Below are 24534 nucleotides of genomic sequence, written 5' to 3' on the forward strand. Positions count from 1 at the left end.
AAATAAGGCAATCGTCCAGGGAAATAGTGGGTGGAGAAAAAAAATAATAATTCCTTCAATTACCTTTATACCTTAAAGCAGGGGTGGGGAACCTTTTTTCTTCCAAGTGCCATTTGGACATGTATAACATCATTCGTGGACCCTACAAATTGATCAGCTTACAAATTAGCCTGCTCTATTTGGTCAAACATTTAATTAGCTCACCCCTAATGCCTTGGCAGGGCCAGGACAACTGATTTTGAGGGCCTTACATAGTTTGTTGGCCAGACATTCCCCAACCCTGCCCTAAACAATAGCATTTTTAGCCTGACTTAAGAGAGTAAATGTTTCTATAATTTCCTTTGTTAGACTAGACTTGGCTAGCTAGTAACATTATTTTTGTTTTTTTAGCCATAGTTGCCACAGATTTTGCTTAAAAAAATGCAAGTGCCTGGGCTTAGAAAACCAAGTTTAAAATTAAAGAATAGCTGGAGATAAGGCCTAAAGGCCAAGGTGTCACTTACAAAGGCATACATTTGAAACCTATATTTTATTAACCAATTACCACCCAATAAATTTAATTTGAAAGATCGGGAAACAAAGTCAAAAAGGAAGAAAAAAAAAAAGGCTAGTGCTCAGTAGTTTTCAAGATGAGACAACTAAAATTCTGCTTAAGAAGTAGCTAGCACTGCCCTCTGCGTTCATGCCAGAATATCTAAATGTAAAAGGTTCTATCCAATTTTAAAGGAATTCTAGAAAATACTGAAAGCTACATGTGTGAGAAAACATAATTTGTGATCAAAAATTTAAAAAAAGGGACAACTGGGAGCCAACAAATATTTGTAGGTAATTTCAATGGCTCAATTTTATTTTATGGGGGTATTTCTAGTAGGGAAAAGCAAAGGAATAACATATATTTATTCCCATCAAAAATTATATGCCATATCCTTATTGATAAAATAAAGATAGTGAGTTAGATCATGGTACAGTTAAAGGGAGCTGTATATTGTTAAGGGTCTCACTATATTTTGTAGGATAATAATGCTGTGGGGTCAAAATTATCCTTAAAATAGTTTTAATGTATCTCACTAAGAAGAAAACAGCCAGTTTTTCCTGTAGCAATGGAACTATTCTTTTTTTTTCTATGCTTGAGCATCTTATATAGTTGGCTCAAGTTTAGAAATCATATTGTATATTCCCTCAAAGAAACCTTTAAAAGTTAGAATCACTCTCAAAATGATCAAACTAAGACCTTTGTGAAAATTAGGATTCCTATGAGCACTAAAGCCATAAGGCATACACCAACGGGGGAGAATGAAGAAAAGGAAGGCCTTTATTATGTATCATGTTTTATCTTTCTCTTTATTTCTCTCATATCTTCCTCCTCTTATTTGTATGATCCTATCTAATAAAGAGGTGATATGTAAATTGACCATCACTCCAACACAAGATGGCTGCCCCTATGTGGACACAAGATGGCCACCACAAGATGGCCAGCAGGGGAGGGCAGTTAGGAGGGATCAGGCCTGCAAGGGAGGGCAGTTAGAGGTGACCAGGCCTGCAGGGGAGGGCAGTTGGGAGCAATCGGGCCAGTAGGGAAGCAGTTAGGCATTGATCACACTGGCAGGGGAGCCGTTAGGGGGTGATCAGGCTGGCAGGCAGGTGAGCGGTTGGGAGCCAGCAGTCCCGGATTGTGAGAGAGTGCAGGCTGGGCTGAGGGACACACAACCTGCCCCCCCTCCCGCCCCTGTGCACAAATTTCGTCACCAGGCCTCTAGTATAAAGAATATAATGCAATTAACATAAGTTAAATTCATCTCTGATAGAATGCAACTTTACTCATTTGACCATTAATAAGCTGAGAAGCATATTTAATATGGTATGGCACAGGCTTCTGTTCTTTTATTTCGCACAAAGTTTTTTTTTTTATTATTACTTCAATTAAGAGACACGGAAGGAAGTTTATTCATTTTTTATGCTAATGTAAAGCTTGAGGGATAGCTAATTTTTGGAATATAGAGTCAATATACAAACATATTTTGACAATCTAAAATTACAAAGGAAGATAAAATTTAAGAGCAAAATTTCTTTATGGATTTAGGTTCCAAATATTAGTCAGTTAGGTTCAATGTACAAATACTTAAATTTATATGAAAACACCCACCCGCTAAATATGAGCCAAAAATCAAGAGCTATCATTCTGAGGACTCTGTGTTAAAATAATAATTTATAGCAACTATACAGTAGGGAAGTATGTTTCGATTTTATTTTTTAACTAGAGGCCCGATGCACGAAATTCATGCAAGGTAGGCCTTCGCAGCCCCGGCTGCCTTGCGGCTGCCTAGAACAGGAAAAGGTACTGTACCAGGCTCTCCCCATTATATTGCCCCATTATATAGGTGTTCAACCCATGCCATTAAGGAAAAAGTACAGCTGAATGTAAAGAGATACATGATATTATTTTCCCAAGTAGTGATCTCTCTCTCTCTCCCTCCCTCCCTCTCTTTCTCTCTCCTCTCTCTCATCTCTATCTCTGTCTCTCTCTATCTCCCCACCAGATAGAATAGAGCTGTCCAATGAGAATATGATACAAGCCACCTAGGTCATTTTAAATTTTCTGGTAGCCATATTTAAAAATTAAAAAGAAACAGGGAAGTTCATTGTGATAATATATTTTATTTAATTCAGTATAAATCTGAACATTACGAGGCCAACATGTAATCAATATGATGATGCAAGTTCTTATATGATCTACGTGTGCATTGTAACAGTCTGGCCATGTCATGAATCTTTCAGAGCATTAAATGAAAGCAGTGGTCATTCCATTTAGAATGTTAAAAAGCTGTGGTTCTTAAACTGAGGATGGAGAGTGAGGGAATGAGGGGGTAGGACTTGGAATCATCTCAAAAACCTTTTGAAATGTTCATGTAGGAAGCAAAAGCATGTGTCGATTGAAAACAATGCCCTAGACAATTTAGAAGTCACCCATTCCTTCTCCCAATTTGAGAACCAGAGTGGAAAAGAATTCTTCCAATGGGAATGGATAATTAATGGAGACTCTCCCGCTAATAACACCCGAAAATTACGTGATGTAGAAGCCTGGCATCCTCCCAGCAATCTTCTAAATCATCCCACATCGTGCAGCACTCATTTTTTCAAATAGAGGGGAAAGGCTACATCCTTAATGTCCATTTTAGCTAAATACATCTCTTTTGGCTTAATGCATAAAACACATCTAGATTAATCATCAAAGGCTGCTAACTACGAAACGAAGCACTGCTACCTTCCTTTCCCAAGCTCTCTCTTTGCTGGCCTTCCTCTAGCACAGGATTTTTCACAGGATAACACCTGGTCTCCGTGTCCTTTTGACTCAGCCTTCTAACCTCTTTGAGTTGAAGTAGATGAGGTGGCATATTAGAACAAAAAGTTATTGAGAGAGCCAAAATTAAATATCAAAGAGTAGCCACACCACTGAGGGACAATTCTGATTTATACTTACTTTCCTGCGCCATTTTATATCCCTTGGTAGGGGCTGTCAGGTGTGGGGAAGTATTCCAGTCAGTTGACCAATGGTCTGTGAATTCATGTATTGGCATTACCTTCATTCTGCTGTGTGACTTGATCTCTCTAGGATTTACATTGTAACAGTCAGTCATCTAGCCGTTTCGAAGTTGTTCTGGAAAGACACACAAAAAATATGTAAATACATGTTTTCAAAAATGCTTTGGAAAAAAAGAATTTAAAAATAACCAAAAGGTTTTGTTTGTCATTGTCAGATGCTTTCTCTCTCATTTTCAGATGACAAGCACAGTGACAGATACTCAATGTTCCTGAAAGTTTTGTGTGTGTGTGTGTGTGTGTGTGTGTGTTTCTTTTAAATATGCAAACTCCTCAGTTAGAGATTAAGGAATTTAGACGCACACAACAGCCTCTATAGCTTTAAATGCCTTAATTATTTTAAGTACAAATTTAAAATTCAGACACCTAGTGTTACTTAAATGCACCCAGGTTTTTGAGGTTTAATAATAACATCTGTTTTGGTTTTTCAACCACAAAAGTGCGTTTAATCTGTTCTTCCTTTAGTTGAACTTTTCACATCTGCTTCGGCTCGGTTCCCATAAGCTAAAGACCAGATCTTTTCCAAAAGTAGGAAGTCTACCTGTACCACTGTTGTTCCAGCTCAAAAGATCTGTTTTTAATACCAGCTGAATATTTCAAAAGAATAACAAAAATAAACTCCTTACCCATAATGCACTTCTTATGCTTTTTGGCGTACATGTCATCATGTGGTCATTTTATGGATGCAATGTTGGGCAGAAATTTTAAAGTAAAAATGTGCATTGTCAGATCAAACACACCAAGAAGTTCCCCACCCCACCTCACCTAATCCCCCCAAAATTTTTAATCATGGGAAAAAATAGTGTACTTTATTAAGTTTATTGTTTGTGAGAAAGTTACACCAAGGATGGACAGTGGCTTAAAAACCCCAGTGGTTTGTTTTGGACACATACCTAATGCTTATCTGAAGCCCATGGGTCTTGAAAACTAGGCCGGAAAATGTTGCAAGGACAACATTACTTCACAGATTGTCCACAATTGTTTGCTGCCACTAGATTTTGGCTCTACTTCTGCCCTTTTTTTTTTTTTTAACTAATTCTGAGAGACATACCTAAAACCTGAGACTCTGAAGCCAAATCCTTCGAAGTGTCCTTGAGAAACAACCAAGGGGCGGAGAAAGAGAAAATTTTTTCTTCACTTATGAATTTGGTTGAGAAAGTTATTGAATAAATGAGTGCCTGGGTGAGATATGTGTTAATTGTTTTTCTCAAGTGTAAGGATTAACTCTCTTTATGAGCATTTACATGAGACTGAACAAAGCTGAATATTCAATCTTTATTTAGACAAGATTTAATTGATAACAAGCTAGTCTAATTATTTTATTTTAGAAATTTATTTTGAATATGTGAGATGCACATAATTATATATTTTTCCTGACACATGATTACATATGTAATTACATTCGCTCCTGTTTCCAGGACAGAGTAACACAGCACACTGCAATTAGTAGGTGTTCAACCCATGTTTGGTGAATGAGGCCTAATGAGGCAATATAATGGGGAGAGCCTGGTACAGTACCTTTGTCTATGCAAACAAGATGATTCTGTGATTTGAATAATTTCCCAATGCCTAGTGTAAATAGGGGCTGTCAGTGGGGGATGATTCAACTTAATCAAAAATATTTATTGGTTGCATAGTAAGTGCAAGTCTCTACAATAGCTACAAGGATACAGATGAAGATGAATAGGAGCTAAACAAGGTTAAAGTATAAGATAAGCATGCAAGGGATCTAAAATTCTTTAAAAAAATAACAATGCATTGCTATGGTGGAGCTAGCATTTGAGACAGGCCTTAGGGGGGGAAAGTAATCAAAATTTTAGGCATTTTAATAGGAGATGGGCAAGAAATTAAAGGAAAGAAGAGAATTAATCTGGTCAGAGAGCAAAAGATTTCAGGTCTTCCCAGCCAGTGTGGCTCTGTGGTTGAGCATCAACCTATGAACCAGGAGGTTATAGTTCCATTCCCGTCAGGGCACATGCTGGGGTTGTGGGCTCTATCCCCAGTAAGGGGCACACAAGAGTCAGCTGATCAATGATTCTCTCTCATCATTGATGTTCTATCTCTCCCTTCGTCTTTGAAATCAATAAAAACATATTTTTTTAAAAAAAAGATTTCAGGTCTAGAAAACTATTAGGAAAAGTAAAAAATGACAAGCAGCCTAGTTTGTGTGGAACACAGGCTTCTAGAGAGAGGATGAGAAGAGGATAAAGATAGAAAAGTTGCTCAGTGCATGCTGTGGAACTCTTTAAATGCCATGTCAAGGAACTGGTACGTAATTCAGTAGAAAATGAGAAACTAAATCTTCAAATCTGGTTTTCTTAATGTCGTATTCAAATAATTACAAAATTTCAATAATTTTGTCAGCATAGAATGAAACAAAGAATTAGCATTTTTTCTCAAGCTGGTCAAATACATTTGGCATAGTTTTCAAGTCCACTTTTTGTTTAGAGGGAATTCATGAGTATATCAGTGTGTTTTGCGGGTGGGGGTTGTCTGTCAAATTTGCTGATTCTTAGGTTAGTTACTGGGCTGGGAGATAAAGCAGAGAAACCTCTTCTGACATTTAGGAAGCAAAAACACACATTCGTAGGCAGAAAGAATGAAATTCTAAAAAATTTGAGTAGAAAAATTATGCTTGGAACTTCTTGTATCCAAATACTAAAAATTAAGTGCTTATCATGATCTATTAGACTATTGGCAATTATAAAAATGTAAGTCCCATATATAAACTATTAGTCAAACAACAGTACATAAGATATTTTTAAAATACAAGCATCAAAGAAAATTTTTCTTTTAATTTTGTTGAGAGAACCAAAAAAGCAACTACATAAATCCTAATTGAGAAAACCTCCATGATGAAGTATCTCCAGCTTCAAACAGGAGTGATGGCATGTTGGAAAGTGTATAACTTTGCTTTGATTGTGTCCTCATTATATATAGAAAGGTATATAGAGGATGTGGGTCAGACCTCACTAATTAACTCATTTATTGACCTTTCACTAAGACTTGACTATGGGGATGAAGTCTAGAATGCAAAGGTGAAAAAGATTCAATAGGTCCCAAATATTCCAAGCCAAATTTCTATCCCCATTTTCTCCACCCCCAACCTGGTTCATTTCCAATGCTTTCTCCTATCTACTGAGTAATACAAAGCACCACTCATGATCCGCCCTCCTGTGCTCCTCCCCCATAACCAAACCAGCATAATGTCTTAAAACTTTACTCAATCCAAAACCTATCACCAATTCTGCCCCCCCCCCCCCGCTAATTCAAGCCATCAGCCTGCCACCTGTATGACTGCAATAGTATGCTATCTGATCTACTTTCCCTTGTACCGTTCATTCTTCACGCAGCAGGTAGATTGATATGACCTTGACACCAACCCCTATCCCAGTCTCTATCCCTTTCCATTGCTCTTGGGATTTTACTCACTGTTGTGCCTCTAACACTTATGATTGAATGGCATTGAATTCAATTGAATCGAAGATGTGGTCACTATACTTAAATGGGAAGAAAGGCAGGTAAACAATGGGAATAATGATGTATCTGGAAATACTAAAAGATGGGTAATTTTGTTCTTGCTCTCAGAGGTAACTAAGTTTCACATGAAAAATAGAGCATTCTCCTCCACAGGGCAACATCATCTTTGCCTCTTCATAGGATTTCCACGATTATTCATTGGTTTGGTATTTTGGAGTTGGTGGATTTGATTCAGAACATGGGAAACAAAATTTGTTAGACGTCAAAAGCAAGTTTTGAGAACTTATTTCTTTAAAAAGGGATTTGCCAAATATTTTTATAGCCTTTCTTAGAATTCCTCCTCATTTTGTTGGTCACAGTACTTCCCTAAATACTATGTTATTACCCAGATTTTAGGTAGGGCTCCTATTATGGAGGCTACCCAGACACAATTCTTTACTTATTTTTAGAATTCTACAATGCGATTTTCCTTCTTATAAAGAATTAAGACCACATCATGACAGAACAATCTGTAAGAATCAGGATGCTTTTTACAAGTAGGAAATGGATTAGAAAGCACTTTATGCCTTGGTAAAGGAATCCCCCTGTTTCTCAGAAGCACTTTTTAGCATCTTATTAGTGGCATCTGATCTGACTGACATATTGACCAGTAATTTGAACAGAAGATGGATCATTTCCATGTAGATCACAAAGGGAATATAAACTTGTGACTGTAAATTCAAGAGGGACAACTTTCAAAGAATTTTGTTAGAATAACACCTCTTATTCTAAAACAGCTCTTAAAAGTTGTTATAGACTCTTTAATAAGTCAGTGTCCCAAACAATACCCAGTACTAAAGTGAAAGTTAATTAAAATAACCACTCTCTATACATAGCACTAAGAAATACTGTATTAGTAGCCAAAATATACTGGGGAGTGTTTTGTTGTTGTTGTTTAGTTTACATTTTTGTTTTTTCTCATTTTGCTACTTTGCACTACAAACATATTAATGCTAATCGGTTTCTGGTGTCTTATTCTCATTCATTAACAGCTCCTGAAGTTGAAGATGATGCAGTTATCGCATATTTTACTAAAATTCCTTAGATAAAAAGCCAAAAAAAGCCTGAATGTAACACAATAGTAAACGTGTCACCATTTCAACCTTAAGTGAAGCTGTGAACTGTGAGTCATCCAAGCATCTACAAAACACACTAAAATATTTTCTTTGCAACTATATTATTAAAGAGTCTCCCAGTATTTAGATCAGTACAAATATCAATTACTGACTTACATCATTTGTTTTCATTGTTTGAAAAATAAGCAAGAAATTAATTTCAAATATATTAAGGAAAATATATATGTGTATATGTATTTAAAAGGTTTTTTTAAAATACTTATTCCATCCAAGAAAAATTACAATTCAGATCTTGGGTGTTGCATAAATACTTTGAAAGATCCAACTTGATTTTCTAGAAGTGTAACCACATAAAATGTCATTTCTTTATGGTACTCATGGATTTATCACCTAAACATATAAGTTCATGCATTTCCAGTATATTGATTTTTATTTTGCAAATGTTTCAGCAGCTTTTACTATCACTGGAGTAGTGGCAACATGTTCTACTTAAGATCAAACAATCTCCCGAAATCTGGCAAGATTTAACAGAAATTTAAAACAATACTTTCCAGAGAAAACGCTAACCATCTGCAACTATTATTAACACTGTTCTTCTTTCTTTTTTCTTCCTATGTTATTTACACTTCCTGTTGCTCTCAAATCTTTCTATCTATTATTAACAATTAATTGTAAACAAATGGTTGAAGATGTTTGCCTTTATATATTATTTTTTTTTTATAAATCAAACAAATATAGTCTCTTAGTCACATGAATTTGCTGTCCACACACAGATGTCCCTGAGCTCTGCTGAGAAAAATCCGTGGCAGACACAGAAACGATTGCTTTCAGGAAAGAGAGAGATCTTAGACGATACTCTTGGTGTACTTGTACTAATTGGATGGAATTTTCTAAAAAGAAAATAAGAGTTAGACATGTTACTAAGGGCTACTTTAAATTAATAGTTAAAGTTAGTGTTACTTAAAGTAGAAAAAGCATACTTAGATACATTTGCTTATAAAAAGAAATTGAAACCATCAGAACATACCCCAGTGTTTCCTGTTACTTTGTCCTAAGTACTTAAGCCCAGCTATGCTGGAGGAAGGTTTCTTAAAGCAGAGCATGTCCCCATTTCTCAGTGCTTGTCAGAACCATCAGGATACATCATCCAATGCCACCCACTTGTACCTCTGCCAGGGTGAGTGCACGGTTACTTGTTCAATTCTGCAGTAGAGTTCCCTCTTTGATGTTGTTCAGCCACCATTTCCTTTCCACTCACTTTTATCTCTATCCTGGCACTCATTCCTGCAGCATCCTCCTCTCCAGATGGTCTCCATCTCCCCTTCAGAAGTGCCCAAAATACTCCAGCTTCCTCCTCTTGATCCTTCCCTATCGACAGCCACATTATCCTTCAAGATTTTAATACCAGCCTATTCTCCGTTTTATTCTTTTATCCACTGATTGTTTTTATGGGGAGAAAAGTGCCACACACAAAAAAAGATCCCCAAATCCTCAGCAAATATTGCTGCACTATCAATCATACTCCTCAAATATGTTCTTGTGCTTTGTTTACCCAACATGTATTGAGTAACTATTATAAGTCAGGGACAGTGTTGCACGGGGGATTCACATATAAATAAAACATGGTTAATGAGAGAAGGTAGATGTGGACTGCACAAGGTATCGGAGAACCGGCTCAGGAAACTCAAGGAGAGAAGAATCACTTGTGCTTATGGGGAGTATTATAAAAAGTTTCATGTAGGGGTCTCATAGGATGAATAGGAGTTTACTAGTCTGATCATGTGTAAAGGGCACTCCACATAATTAAAACAGTATAGGGATTGAAATAAAATAGCATGCCATGTTTGGAGAATTGTTAAGTAGTGTGTTTGCCTCTCACACATCTTCTAAGAGCAATTGGAGGAAGTATAATAGACTAATTTGGAGAGGTAGGTACAGAAAAGAAAGGGCCCTTCGTTCCCTGATATTTGGACTTGTCTAGAAGGCAAGAACGTCCATAAAAGGTTTTAAATAGGTGATACACGTGATCATACAGGTAGTTTTAAATAATTTCTCTTACTGCATCATAGTGAATGAGTGGGAGGGAAAAAAGCTGGACAGGGAAACTTGATAACACACCTCACAGTAGCTCCAATGGGAAGTGATCAGTGTCTAAAATAAAGCAATACCAATGAGCTTGGGAAGGGAAGAGGAGAGATTCTAAGGTTAGGGCCTATTAACTGGGTTAGGAGGGTAACCCAGAGAAAACAATCTGGGAAGCATATAGATATCTGACTTGGGAAGTAGGGAAAGAGATCCCATTGGTTCTCTTTTGAACATGTTGAGACTAAAGTGCCAGTGAGTGTCTGGGTAGCTATGGCCAGAAGAAAGGTAGAGTTTATGAGCAATGACTTAACTACAGGTAATAATTTGGAAACTGTAAGTTACCTGAAGGTCATGGAACTCAAGTGTATAAATTAGGAGCCTGGGAGAAAATGTAAACAGGAGGCCAAGCCTCAATTCCAGAAAACACCAAAGTCTTGTGTTCCCTGAAATTTGGGGAGCCTGCAAAGAATTTTGGGAATTATGACTAACTGGGAGTTGATTTCAAAAAGGTGGGATGTAATTGATAAGATCAAGTGCTATTAAATAGTTTGTTTAATGAGTACCTAGGAAAATAAGGAAAACAAGTAATAAAATGGGGTGAAATATTACTCCTAAATTTGAAGGAAGTGATAAATGATGATTATTGGATTAAAAATTAATTGTTTTAAGATGTGAGACATTGCAACATATCATTAAAGAAAGGAATCAGCAGAATTCAATGGAAGATAAGGTCAAAAAAATAATTACTAAAAATCATGAGTGCATAATGGAAAAATAAAACAGAACTATGAGAGCATTGTTAGGAGAATTACATTCATCAACCCTTCCATGAATGCAGAGGTCAGTAATGTTTTTAACTCTAATATTATTAAATGATAACTTCCAGGTTATAGTCTATTTGCACACATGCACATATAGAGAGAACACATCCTACTGATATATTATTAAAAGACTCACCATGTGTGAGTTATTTTCTAAAACAAAGTTATTCATAGAGTGTTAGAACAGAAAGACGTATTAGAAACACTGCAATTAAGTCCCCTCATCCTATTGGATGAAGAAGATAAAACCCTGCAGCAGTTCCAGGGTGCACCAAAGTCAATCAGAACGCCAGCAGCAGAGTTAGAGCCAATTTATGCTACAATTGTTTTTCATCATGCCTTGCCTTACCCTTTAAACTCTAAGGTTGAAACATACATTTTGGCTGTGGGGAAGACATTTGTTGTGATTTGGATTTACCACAGAAAGCCCAATAACAGGCACTGTCCTTTGCTGGTATATATCACCTTACCCAGTTTAAACAGACACTTCTCAGAATGTCACGTTGTAACTACATTAACTATATTATTTATTGAGTCATATACATGTATTTCCCATCAGTGTTCTTATTTCCCCAGGAAATATAGAAATATATTTGAAATTACATTCTCTCACTAAAAAAAAAAAAAAAAAAAAAAAAAAAAATAGTGCAAGGAAGACACAAATTTGGTTTTGCAGTTGTTGTACTGTTGTTGTTTTGGTTGTTTTTGTTTTTCCGGTAGTGGGAACAGGAATGAGAAAAAAATATATTAAATTTAACTTTCCTTCCCAACTAAGCAAAAACAAAGCTTTAATTTTCAGCCTCGCTTCACTTCAAATCTTATACCCCAGTCCCACTGACACTGTCACTTCAAAATCACAGCATAATGCAGTTTTCCAATGTGAGTAAAACAAAAGCTTTATTGAATAAGCATGTGTGAAAATGCCGCAAACAAAAACATCTCCACAGGCAGCACCTGATTGGCTCACAGCAATGTTCTCCATTGTCATATGAAGCTCAGCAAGTAACCTCTAGAATATCACGCTTATGTCTCCTTCAAAGTTGTTGGTCTTTTTTTTAAAGAAAAAATGAAACAAAGAAAATTAGAGTAAATATTTTCCTAGCCAAACCTGGGAGTAAACTGTTCTCAATTAGAAGATAGTAACACAGGCTACAAAGAAATATATTTGCGTGACTCCTCTCCTTTCAGTCTACACATATTTTTAATAAAATTTTTGAAGGTGACTTCCTCCCTTTGTAAATTCTCGACAGATCAGTGCTATAGTTTTACTGTTAACTACGGAATACACAGTTACATCTGTTTAACTACATGTTTTATGAACATTCAAGTATCTACCTTACAGAGAATTATCATTCTCTCTCCTTTGCTCCTCGTCCTTGTATCTCAGCACACTTTGCTATATATCCTATAGCTAAAAAATTACTGGAGCGATACAAAACTCAGCACTACTGTGGAAGCCAAGTGAGAGCCAACACAACTGCACGAAGGTTTCTATAACTCCCTATTTTCTCTAAATTTCCCTCTGCTTATAGGGCAGCTACTCTCATAAGTGTTTAGGGCAGTAAAATCTGGAATCTCACTAATTACAATTAGTTTTGCTTTCCTCCACCTCAGCATCTGTGCCAGCAGCCAAGCCACTGCCTCGTATATAGAGTTGCTTCTAACTGCCTATGTGGTGATGCTGCCAGCAAAACTGTTCATTGAGTTCCATGTGAGCCCAGTTTGGCTTTCTGTCTTTTGAGGATCTGTGTCTCATCACTTTATTATAACCACATATTTTAAATAACTTGAAAAGTAGCTTCAAAAATCATCTGCAATAGAAACAATCTGATATAAATGAATACATTTTTCTCCAGTGAGTTATCTAACCAGAATTCTAAACGGCAAAAGCTAACTTTGTAAAGGCTCCACTAAAAGTGCTTCATGCATGGTTATTTCCAACTCATTAAACATCTTTAGAAAAATATACAAATGTCTTCAAAGCAATGGCTTAAAAGAACCCATCCAGGTTTTTGAGGTAAGAGCAAAAGAGTGGGCCATTATAGAAAGTGGGAAAAGCTAAGTGCTATTAACTATGATCAGGTATTTAATCTACAAGAGACTGTACTTCTAAAAATATAGACTTGGCTACAAACCTTATGCAGAGTTTACGCAATGGACACTCACATTTGTTCATTCATTCATCTAGTCATTTATTTCATTCAATAAGCATTTATTGAGCACATACATACACTGAACATAGACCTTTAAAAATAACAACCAGGGACCTTACCTTCCTGGCATTTACATTCTAGTAGGAAAAAAATAATTAAAAGTGCATATATATATATATATATATATATATATATGGAGAGAGAGAGGTAGATAGATAGATATCTCTATATCTATCTCTATCTCTATCTCTATCTCTATATCTAATCTATCTATCTATCTCTCTATATATGTATATATAGAGAGATAGAGAGGTAGATATATCTCTATCTCTATCTCTATCTCTATCTCTATATCTATATCTATCTATCTATCTATCTATATATATATATATATATATATATATATATATATATAGAGAGAGAGAGAGAGAGAGAGAGAGAGAGAGAGAGAGAGGTAGCAATAAGTGCTATGAACAAAGGTAATGTGGAGTCATGGGATTAGAGAAATAGGGGATATTATTTTAGATAGATGTCCTGAGAAGGCCTCTTGGAAGAGGTGATATTTGAGTAGAAACCTGAATAAAAAGAAAGTATAAGTCAAGTAATTATGAGGATTGTGAGACTTCTAGAAAGAGGAATGAACAGCAGTTGGGCTTGGGATGTTTGTGAAAGAGCAGAGATGTAGGAGTGAGGAGGAAATACTAGTAGGTTTGAAGTAAGAGAAAGAGTTTTGAAGACCATGGAAAGGACATTGGATTTTATGCTAAGTGGTTTGGAAAGTCCCTGAAGGATTGTGAGCAGGGAGGACATGATCAATCACACATACACACACACACACACACACACACACACACACACACACACACTTTCCAATATTCCAGTTTTCAATACACAGAGATTTGTTGACAACCTCTGCTCTCCATGGGCTAACACCTTGGGCATTTGTTGCTGCTAATTTCTGCCCTTCAATCTACTGTCTGTTTGCTCCAACAGACAAAGTGAAACAAAAGGGAGGGTCAAGGGAAAAATCTATTCAACAATTCATATTTTATAGCATCTTCTCATACATTATCTCACTTGGACACCCATCAAAACTAAGCACCCTGTCAAGGAATGTAAGGAAACTGTGGTTATCATTGTTTTATAGGTGAGGAAATGCAGAATTAAATTTCCTTGAACAATTACACATCAGTAGAGAGTGAAAGTGCTAAGACTAACACAGATATATTCCTGATAAGTCCAAGGCTAGTTGTTATACACAAGCTTCACCTGAAAATGAATTTAAATTATTCTCCTACCTTTCTCTAATTTCCACTCGTCAAAAGATAAAATAAAATTGGTCAGAGGTTTTATAAAGTAGAAAGCCCCAGATAGAAGATATAAATTCTTTGCTTAATAGGATTTGAAAGAGGAGAGCAGAAATATGGCATTGTTCTTCTAGGACCAGAGCTATAACATAATGATTGAGAGAGATAATAAGAGAAAAATTGGAAATTGTCATATCAAGAAAAAAATAGCCCTAGCCAGTTTGGCTCAGTGGTTGGAGTATTGGCCAAAACTTGAAGGGTCATGGGTGCAATCAGGTCAAGGGCATGTACCTTGGTTGTTGGCTTGACCCCTGGCCCCAGTCAGGGTGCATGTGGGAGGCAACAAATTAATATGTCTCTCTCACATCCATGTTTCTCTCTCTCTGTCTCTCCCCTCCCCTTCCCCTCTCTCTAAAAGCCAATGGAAAAAATATCCTCAGGTGAGTATTAACAACAAAAAAAGGAAAAAATATTCATCACACTCATAATCTTCTCCAGACTTCACAAAGATGAAAGTGGTGTGCATTTTAAAATATTTGTATATATACTTCAACTATAAGTAGTTATTATATTCTTTATGGACAGGCTCATGTAACACTATTTGGGAATAAAAACCAACTTTCTTGTGGGAGATGATATATTAACGTTCTCCATTCAGAGCCACTTTTAAGACTAAATAATTGTTATTTTATTTCAACATACTGTATAATGAGCACAAATTAAGCAGTTGATAAACCCTGTTAAACACTGGGAGTACAAAGATAAATCAGGTTGTCATACATTATTTTCAGTAGACCATGTTATCGCATAATATTAACAATGTGTGGGTAAACAGAGAAAATAACATTATTTTGAACATAAGTCAATAACTTTGCTCAGTATTCCAGCTTCTCTGCCCTTTCCTGAAACCTTCACCTGAAGCCCACCTGGTCCCTTTTCCTATTCTGTCCCTGCAGTTTCCTTATTCAACCCCTTCTATCTCTACCTGATTCACCACCACTACCATACTCAAAAAAAGTAAACTGATGGGAAAAATCCTGAAGCAGGTGGTTGTCTCTGCCTGAACAGGTGATTTATTCCTCAGTTGGCAGAAAGAAACAAAAGAATCCTTAAAATAACCTCTGGCTAGAGGAAACGAGCTGCCTGGAGTTAATGGTTTTGAATGTTTGTCGTAAAGGAGTCAAATATGGCAGAAAAATATTAAAGCCCCACTGAACCAGCTATATCAGAGGCCACAGCAAAGAGGTCAACCACAGAAAAGGACACCTGAGTCTAAGGTAACTATGGCAGCAGAGGCTAGAAAAATCAGGCCAAGGGTATTTAGAAGGGGTCTCTGTAATGGTCTTTTTAAAATTCTGAATTTGGTGACATCAGCAAGATGTGGCCCTTATTCTCCCTGAAACACTAAGTAAATTGAAACGGACTAAATTAATTTTATAGATACTTTGATAATTAGTTAAAAAAATCTACACCAGCCCTAACTGGTTTGACTCAGTGGATATAGCGTCAGCCTGTGGACTCAAGGATCCCAGGTTCAATTCTGGTTGAGGGCATATACCTTGGTTGTGGGCACATCCCCAGTAGGGTGTGTGCAAGAGGCAGCTGATCGATGTTTCTCTCATCGGTGTTTCTAACTCTCTATCCCTCTCCCTTCCTCTCTGTAAAAATATCAAATATATTTAAAAAAATAAAAATCATCATTCTCTCCTTAAAAACAAACAAACAAACAAACAAAAAACTACACCAACCAAGCACACTCAATAAAAAAAAGCCACATAGAAAATGGTAGAGAATTTAATGGAGTTTTAACTCCCTCTTGCCCCATCCAGGTTGAAGAAAATAGTAATCCAGTCAAGTCCTCAATTCCATTCAGTGACCTGAAGAGAACTAAGGCAAACTTTTAACTTTCTAACCTGTCTGCAAGCTACCAGAGGTACTGGTCTATGTGTCACCCAGCCTGGAGCACAGATAGACAACTCTATCTCAGACTGCAGGCTAGAAAAATCATCAGGAAGCAGTAGGCATGACTTGTCAAAACTGCAAGGAGACTACAGACCTTCTTACACCTGGGGACAAGAAGTTAAGGATATACAATAGAGCCTGTAAGTCGCCAAAAAGAAGCATGAATGAGACTCCTAGAAAAAAATTAAGACATTTTAAAGCAGCCAGGTATACTGTAAAATTGGGGGGAAAGCACACATACAGGGCCACAGAAATGCATACACAAAAAAAGCTGGAGAAGACCTTAAACTCTTCCACTGAATTTATTAGTGAAGATCATTCTCTCATAATGGATCCTGTCAGCAAACATTGGGAGAGGTAACTCAAATTTCTACAAAAGGTCACAAGGCATACAAAGAAACAGGAAAGTAAACAAAATAAACGTCCAGAAAGCATGACTGAAGAAACACAAGCCTCAGATGTACTAACCAAGCTTTTAAAACAACTGTCCTTAATATGCTGAAAGAGCTAAAACAAAAAAAAAATTTAAAAAAACAAAAACAGAAAATGACATTTGAACAAAATGAGAATATCAACAAAGAGAAAGTATAAAAAATGAAAACCACAAATTCTCTATCTGAGAAATATAATAATTGAATTGAAAGATACACAAGAGAGATTCAAGAACAGCTAAAACAAGCAGAAGAAAGTATCAGTGGACCTGAAGACATGTCACTAGAAATTATTGAATCTGAAGGGAAAAAAGAAAAAGGAATTAAGAAAATAGAACAGAGCTTAAAGGATTTATGGGATTTCATAAGAAGACCAATATACACATTATGGGAAACCCAGAAGGAGAAGAAAGAAAAATATGTGAAGAGCATATTTAAAGAAATAATTGCTGAAAATTGAGAAAAGATATGATTATACAAATGCAAAAAGCTCAATTAACTCCAATTAGGATAAACTCAAATAGACTGTATCAAGACATATTCTACTAAAACTTTCAAAAGACAAAGAGAGAATCTTGAAAGCAACAAGAGAAAAGTCACTCATCATGTGACTTTCACTTATCAATAAGATGGCCAGCAGATTTCTCAGCAGAAGCTTTCTGGTAAGAAGGAACTGTATATTTAAGGTATTGAAAGAAAAAATAAAGTGTCAACCAAGAATATATATCTATATGTGTTTAAAAATGAGCAGAAGCCCTGACTGTTTGGGTTCAGTTGGTTGGAGCATCAACCTATGCACTAAAGGGCTGCCAGATTGATTCCTGGTCAGGGCATATGCCTAGGTTGTGAGCTTGATCTTCATTGAGGGGCATGAGGGAGGCAGCTGATTGGTGTTTTGATCTCACATTGGTGTTTCTCTCTATAAAAATTAATAAAAATCTATTTTTTAAAGAGTGAGAAATTAAGACATTTTCAGGTAAACAAAAACTGAGGGAATTCATTACCACTAGACCTTCCCTGCAAAAAATTTAGAGATAATCCTTTAAGTTAAAATGCAAGGATGCTAGACAATAACTCAAAGTCATATAAAAATATCCAGTTCTTTGGTAAAGGTAGATATATGGATAAATGTGAAAATCTCTTGAGAACAAAATCAATAAAAATTTATTATTTTGTGCTGAAATCACTTGCTGAATGAACATCTCAACCCAGGACTTATATACAGCATTCCAATCACAAATGATATTAAAGTGCCCACACTTAAAATTATTTCAAAATACTCCAAAGTAGTTAGAAAATGAGACTTGATAAAGTTGTTGCCACAAAAATAATTCTTAGTCTATCAAAAAGAATTTCTGAGCAAATAGACTCAAGCATGCCTACACTGATATTGATAAAGAAACCTTAAATTGACTTTTCCATTTATATACAATGATAACAGAGAATGTACATATTAACTATAATGTATTCTAAAACAAAATGACATAAAGCTATTAATAAGGGATTAGGTGAAGTTCCATGGAGAAAGTTTATGATGGTCTTCTGAAATCTATCTATATAATAGAGGAAAATGCAAATTAGCCCAGACGCCATAACGTCAAGACCAGACAGCAGGGACATGAGGCTGCATAGTGCCTGGCCAGGGCCGCCGCCCCATGGGGCTTAACAGGGGACCTCAGGCTGCACCCCCCACCCTGGTGCCAGGCAGGGAGAACTCAGGCCGGGCCCTCTGCCCCAGCACCAGGCCTGGGGACTTCAGGCTGTGTCCCCTGCCTGGCAGGGCTTGACGAGGGACCTCAGGCCATGCCCCCCACCCAGCGGGGCTTGACGAAGACCTCAGGCCATGTCCCTTGCCTGGCAGGGCTTGACAGGAGACCTCAGGCTGTGCTCCCTGTCCCAGCTTTGGGCTGGGAGACCTCACTCCTCACCCCCAGCCCCAGTGCCAGGTCAGGGGACTTCAGGCCGTGCCCCCAACCCAGCACCAGGCTGGGGGACCTGAGGCTGCACCCCCTGCCTGACATGGCTTGATAGGGGACCTCAGGCTGCACCCCTCACCCTGGTGCTAGGCTGGGGGACCTGAGGCTGCACCCCCATCCAGAGGGGCTTGACGGGGTTGGGGCCAGCCAGGTCTGAATCTCACCCAATGCGGGTGGGGCCAGCGGGTCTGGGTCTCCTGCATTCTTGAAGTGAGTGTGGGTGGTGGGCAGGGACTTGACTCTAGGTCCCGTGGCATGCTCCAGATTCTTACAGGAGGGAGATTTTCATATACATTTTACTAATCTTCTTCATCTCTGACACTTCTATTATAGAGAAAGGGCAAATAGCAATATTAAAATATTTCCTCTAATTAATTCCCTTTTAATATGCACAAATTTTGTGCAGTGGGCCACTAGTTATTAAATAAAAAATGACTTTATTTGAAGATGAAATAATTAAAGGAATATATTTGGCTTCAGTTTACATCTATTTCCTTGATATTTCTCTAACTAGTATAAATTCAGAAATAAGGCCGCCTCTGAAAAAATTTTTCAGAAAAGCATACTTTCAACTAAACAATTGGTACATCTTGTCTTTCAAAATTGATTGTTTTTAAATGATTTTTATTTTAATTAATTTTATTAAATTGTCTCCATATGTACATTTTGTTATTTTTAAATAATACTTTATCTATCACTTTAATTTGCTATGTTAAAGTAAGAATGTATGCATGATATTTATAATTACATAAATTTAGCTTAATGCTTTATCCTATCTAATAATAGACTAATATGGTAATTAACCATACCTCCGCTACACTTCCCATTGGCTAATCAGGATGATATGCAAATTAACTGCCAACCAAGTTGGAGGCCAGCAGCCACACAGCTGAAGCGAACATGAGGCTTGGTTGCCCCGGCGATGGAGGAAGCCAAGGTTCCCCACCTGCCACTGCCCAACTCTGAGCTCCGGATGCAACAATGTTGCAATTATAGAAGCTAAACAAACCCCAGATACCTGCTTTCAGCCAGCTGGCCTCAGAGCTGGAGCTGCAACAAAGTTTCAATTACAGAAGGTAAATAAATCCCAGAATAAAAAAGAAAAAGAAAAAAAGGAGAGACTGGGAGCTTCAGTTGCAGGTTTGGCCTGCCTGAAAACAGCCCTCAGCCCCTCATCCAGGCTGTCCAGGCAACCCAGTGGGGACCCCCCACCCTGAAGGAGGTGTGGGCAGCCTGAAAACAGCCATCAGTCTCTTACCCAGGCTGGCCAGGCACCCAAGCGGGACCCCCACCCTGATCTGGGACACCATTCAGGGCAAATCAGCCAGCCCCCACCCATGCACCAGGCCTCTATCCTATATAATAACAGGGTAATATGCAAACTGACCCTAACAGCAGAAAGACTGGGAATGACTGGTTACTATGACACACACTGACCACCAGGGGGCAGACCCTCAATGCAGGAGCCGCCCTTTGGTGGTCAGTGCGCTCTCACATGGGGAACTCTGCTCAGCCACAAGCCAGGCTGATGGCTGCCAGTACAGTGGTGGTGGTGGGAGCCTCTCCCGCCTCCTCAGCAGCACTAAGGATGTCCAACTGCAGCTTAGGTCTGCTCCCCGCTGGCAAGTGGACATCCCCCGAGGGCTGCCGGGCTGCCAGAGGAATGCTGGATTGCCAGCTTAGGCCCAATCCACTGGGGAGCAGGCCTCAGCCAGAAGATGGTCATCCCCCGAGGGGTCCCAGACTGTGAGAGGGCACAGGCCGGGCTGAGGGACCACTCCCCAACCCGAGTGCACAAATTTTTGTGCACCGGGCCTCTAGTATATTTATAAATGTTTGTACCTGAGATGTATTCAATATTTAGTTCTACCAATTGGGAGGCCCAAGTCTATGTTATAGTAAATACATTTAAAAGTTGGCACATATAAGAAATACATGTAATTTTTATATAACTATATAATATTTGAGTTGAGTTGCAGTAGCAGTTGACTGGGTGACAGAATGACATGTTATACTCTTCAATATTTAAATCTTCATTTGTTTCAAGTTTGCAGAATTTTTTTTTCTTTTTCTGGTTGCTAAGTTAACCCCATAGGCTTTTTCTCTGTGCATATAATAGTGATTAAAATAACACTCAGAAGGATTCTTAGAAAAGGAGATGCTTGAGATGACTTTTGAAGAATGCATCTTTGCATGGTGAGTCAAGAAGATTGGGAATGCTGTTCCAGGTGCAAAAAAAGAATCAGCAGAAACTGAGTGATGTAAGAGTTAGTTGTTTACAGCTAAACTACAAGCTATTTCATGTTACAAAAATGGGAAGTCTTCAGCAAAGAATAAAGAGAGATTAAGACGGAAAGGCAGCCAGTGGAACAGATTTGAAAAGTTTTGTATGAGAGGGCTGAGACTTCATACTTGGAGAGGCCCCGTATGAAGTCTGTGAATTGCTCTATGCAGCGAGTGACAGGACCAAGTACCCATTTCATATGGACCACCTAGACAGGCAAGTAGAGATAAAATTAAGGCAATTCATTAAAGGCAAGGACATGAGTTAAAATAGAATTGTCTTATCTGAGGATAAGAGCCTCCAAAGGGAGGGACATGGGATATGTTTCTCTCAAGGGGAAGAGTACAAGACAATTCATTTGGAGAGAAAAGGAACTGAACTGTTGGCCCTCATTTTATAATGTATATAATCTATTAATACAGAAGTTCATTTATAAATTATAGAAACTGGAGGCAAGGCCTCAAAAATGTGTATCAGTTGGGGTGCAGGAAAACAAAAGATCGGAGACCCCAGTATTCTGGCTAAGTGTGTGCCGAGCCAGTGATTTTGCTGATGGGGACATACGGTTTCAGTTGTGAAATATTTAGGAGCTAATGTCATCAGTGTTTGATGGTTGTTTGAACATAATGGTTATAGTTATCAAGTATACGCATGTGAACATTCCTGTGTGCTAGTCAGGATGCAAAGCCAGAAGTGAATCTAGGGTCGCGAGGTGAGGCAGAGCAAAGCAGCTCTGTAACAGAGGAAGTGGATCAGTGGAAGGCAGAGGTATTCTAGTAGCAAATTAAGAGCAGATGGTGAAAGACTATGTGAAAATTATTTCTGCTATAAATCAAAAAGTACTTTAAACATATGAGAGTAAGAAAACTGTTCTTGACTCCAGCATAAAACATTTGAGTTAGCTAACAGAAAGAACTTTGTCAGTAGTCATGGTTAAAAACAGTGCTTAAGAGATCAACCAAGAACTTGTGTGCATGCATGGTAGCATAACCAATGGACACGGACACTGGGGCGGTGGGGGCTAGTCCTAGGGGGTGGGAGTGGCCGGGGAGGGGTCAATCAGAGGAAAAGAAGACATATGTAATATTTTAAACAATGAGAGAGAGAGAGAGAGAGAGAGAAACTGTTAACACTGAAGGTCATCATTTCTGTTTGCTATGGTTTAGCAGTGGTTCTCAACCTTCCTAATGCCGCTACCCTTTAATACAGTTCCTCATGTTGTGGTGACCCCCAACCATAAAATTATTTTTGTTGCTACTTCATAACTGTAATTTTGCTACTGTTATGAATCATAATGTAAATATCTGATATGCAGGATATATTTTCATTGTTACAAATTGAACATAATTAAAGCATAGCGATTAATCACAAAAACAATGTGTAATTATATATGTGTTTTCCGATGATCTTAGGCGACCCTTGTGAAAGGGTCATTCTACCCCCAAAGGGGTCGCGACCCACAGGTTGAGAACCGCTGGTTTAGAGGTTTATCCTGTGTCCATGCAGAGAACACATCTTCTTATAGTTTAGTGTTTTTCTCAGCTGTCAAAAAGTTTACATGGTCAGTTTACTGCAGCTTATCACTCATGGACATCTTAATTAATTCTCTGATAATACCATAGAACTTAAAAGATTATAGATATTTAGGAAGAACATGCTTTCACTATTGCAGAATAGAGGACTGGACATTTTGCAGAAATCACACATGTCTTTTGATCCAGTATCAAAAACTCCAGTTTCAGTAGGAATTGGGATATGTTTCCAAGCAATATTAAATGCTCTGATATCATCAGGATGAGAACTATGTGGGCTCGCCCTGATGTGATTAGGAGATGTGGCTGCCTCTGCTATGATTCAGGGCTCACAAAAGTAATCACACTAAAATGCATTCCCCAGTTGTTTGCTCTAACAACTCCACAATTCTTGAGACCTAGGACATTTCAGTTAGGGGAAAAACCAAGGTCTTCAGCATCTGGAGGTCACTGTAAACTGAACATTACCCTGTAAAAGATAAAGGCCTTGGGAACTGTCCTCAGTCTTATCCCTGAAGGTATCAACATGGGTTACTCATTCCCATCAGGCAGTTGTAACCTTGGGAGGCAGCGAAGCCCAGCCTTGAGAAGATAAGATATGGGGGCTAGGTAAGCTAAGGAAAAGCTGTCCTCCTGTTTCATAGCAGCCACCAGAATAGACCTTGGGAAATTACTGCAAGCTCTTCGCTCAGGGAATTCTAATCTATAAAGACTATAAAATAAGCAAGACTATATAAAGATATGTGTTTGTATAGTAGAAACTCAATTGAGTACACAGTTTTCTTATAACTGTCTGAACTTAAAATAATTCAAGAGAACTCTAATTCTTGGTATTTAATAATAATAAGCATTAATATCAACTAGTAATAATAATTGTATTATTATTAATTATTAGAATTATATTAACCATTGTTAATCACTATACAATTATAATTCTATAATTCTTAATGATAATATATGCATATTAATAATATTAATACTAATAAATAGTATTTTATTAACAGGATAACATATTAATTATACACCTATAGGGCAGAATCCAGGATAAAGGTTTACTTAATTTCCTTCCAGTTGTGATCCTGAAAAGTTGTGTTTGGTAAAATACATGTTCTCAAATGTGCTTATGAGAGAATTTGCAACGTATAGCAATAGATACCAATAGATTCCAATAATTTTCAATAAAGCTTATTAACTCTTGATACCATATGCAGATAGCTAACTGCACCAAAAACTCTATGTTCACTACACTTTCTCACCTCACACTCACAAAACTTTATGGATGAGAAAACTGAGGCTCAATGAGGCAAAAGACACAAGACCAACATTACACAAACATGAAAGGGCACAACTGGGATCTGTACGTAGGTCTGAATGTTTACAGATCCTTCTTGGATCCACTATGGAATGATTCATTTCGTATATATTTCTTGTCATGTGTAGAACGTATTTAATGTTAGAGATGAAAATCCGAAGTGATATAAACTGGAGACAGCAACCTCCTTCAAGGAGACAATCCATTAATTGGTGGATTAATGTTTACAAACATGTAGTCATATTAAATAAATATGTACATACTAAGATATAAATTGTAAGTGCATGTTGAGGAGCCCATGATTGTGCTAATGAATTTAGGGAGTTTGTCTTTTTTCCTGTATAAATATTCAGGTTTCTCATGACTAAGATAAGAGGCGTATTTTGTTCAGTGCAAAAGCACAGATTCCAGGACATGAGGACATGGGTAGAATAGCTCCACATTGGGCTAGTATGGCAACCCTACTGAATGGAGCTGTA

The sequence above is a fragment of the Myotis myotis genome, unplaced genomic scaffold (assembly GCF_014108235.1).
Source record: "Myotis myotis isolate mMyoMyo1 unplaced genomic scaffold, mMyoMyo1.p scaffold_m19_p_8, whole genome shotgun sequence".
NCBI lineage: Eukaryota > Metazoa > Chordata > Mammalia > Chiroptera > Vespertilionidae > Myotis > Myotis myotis.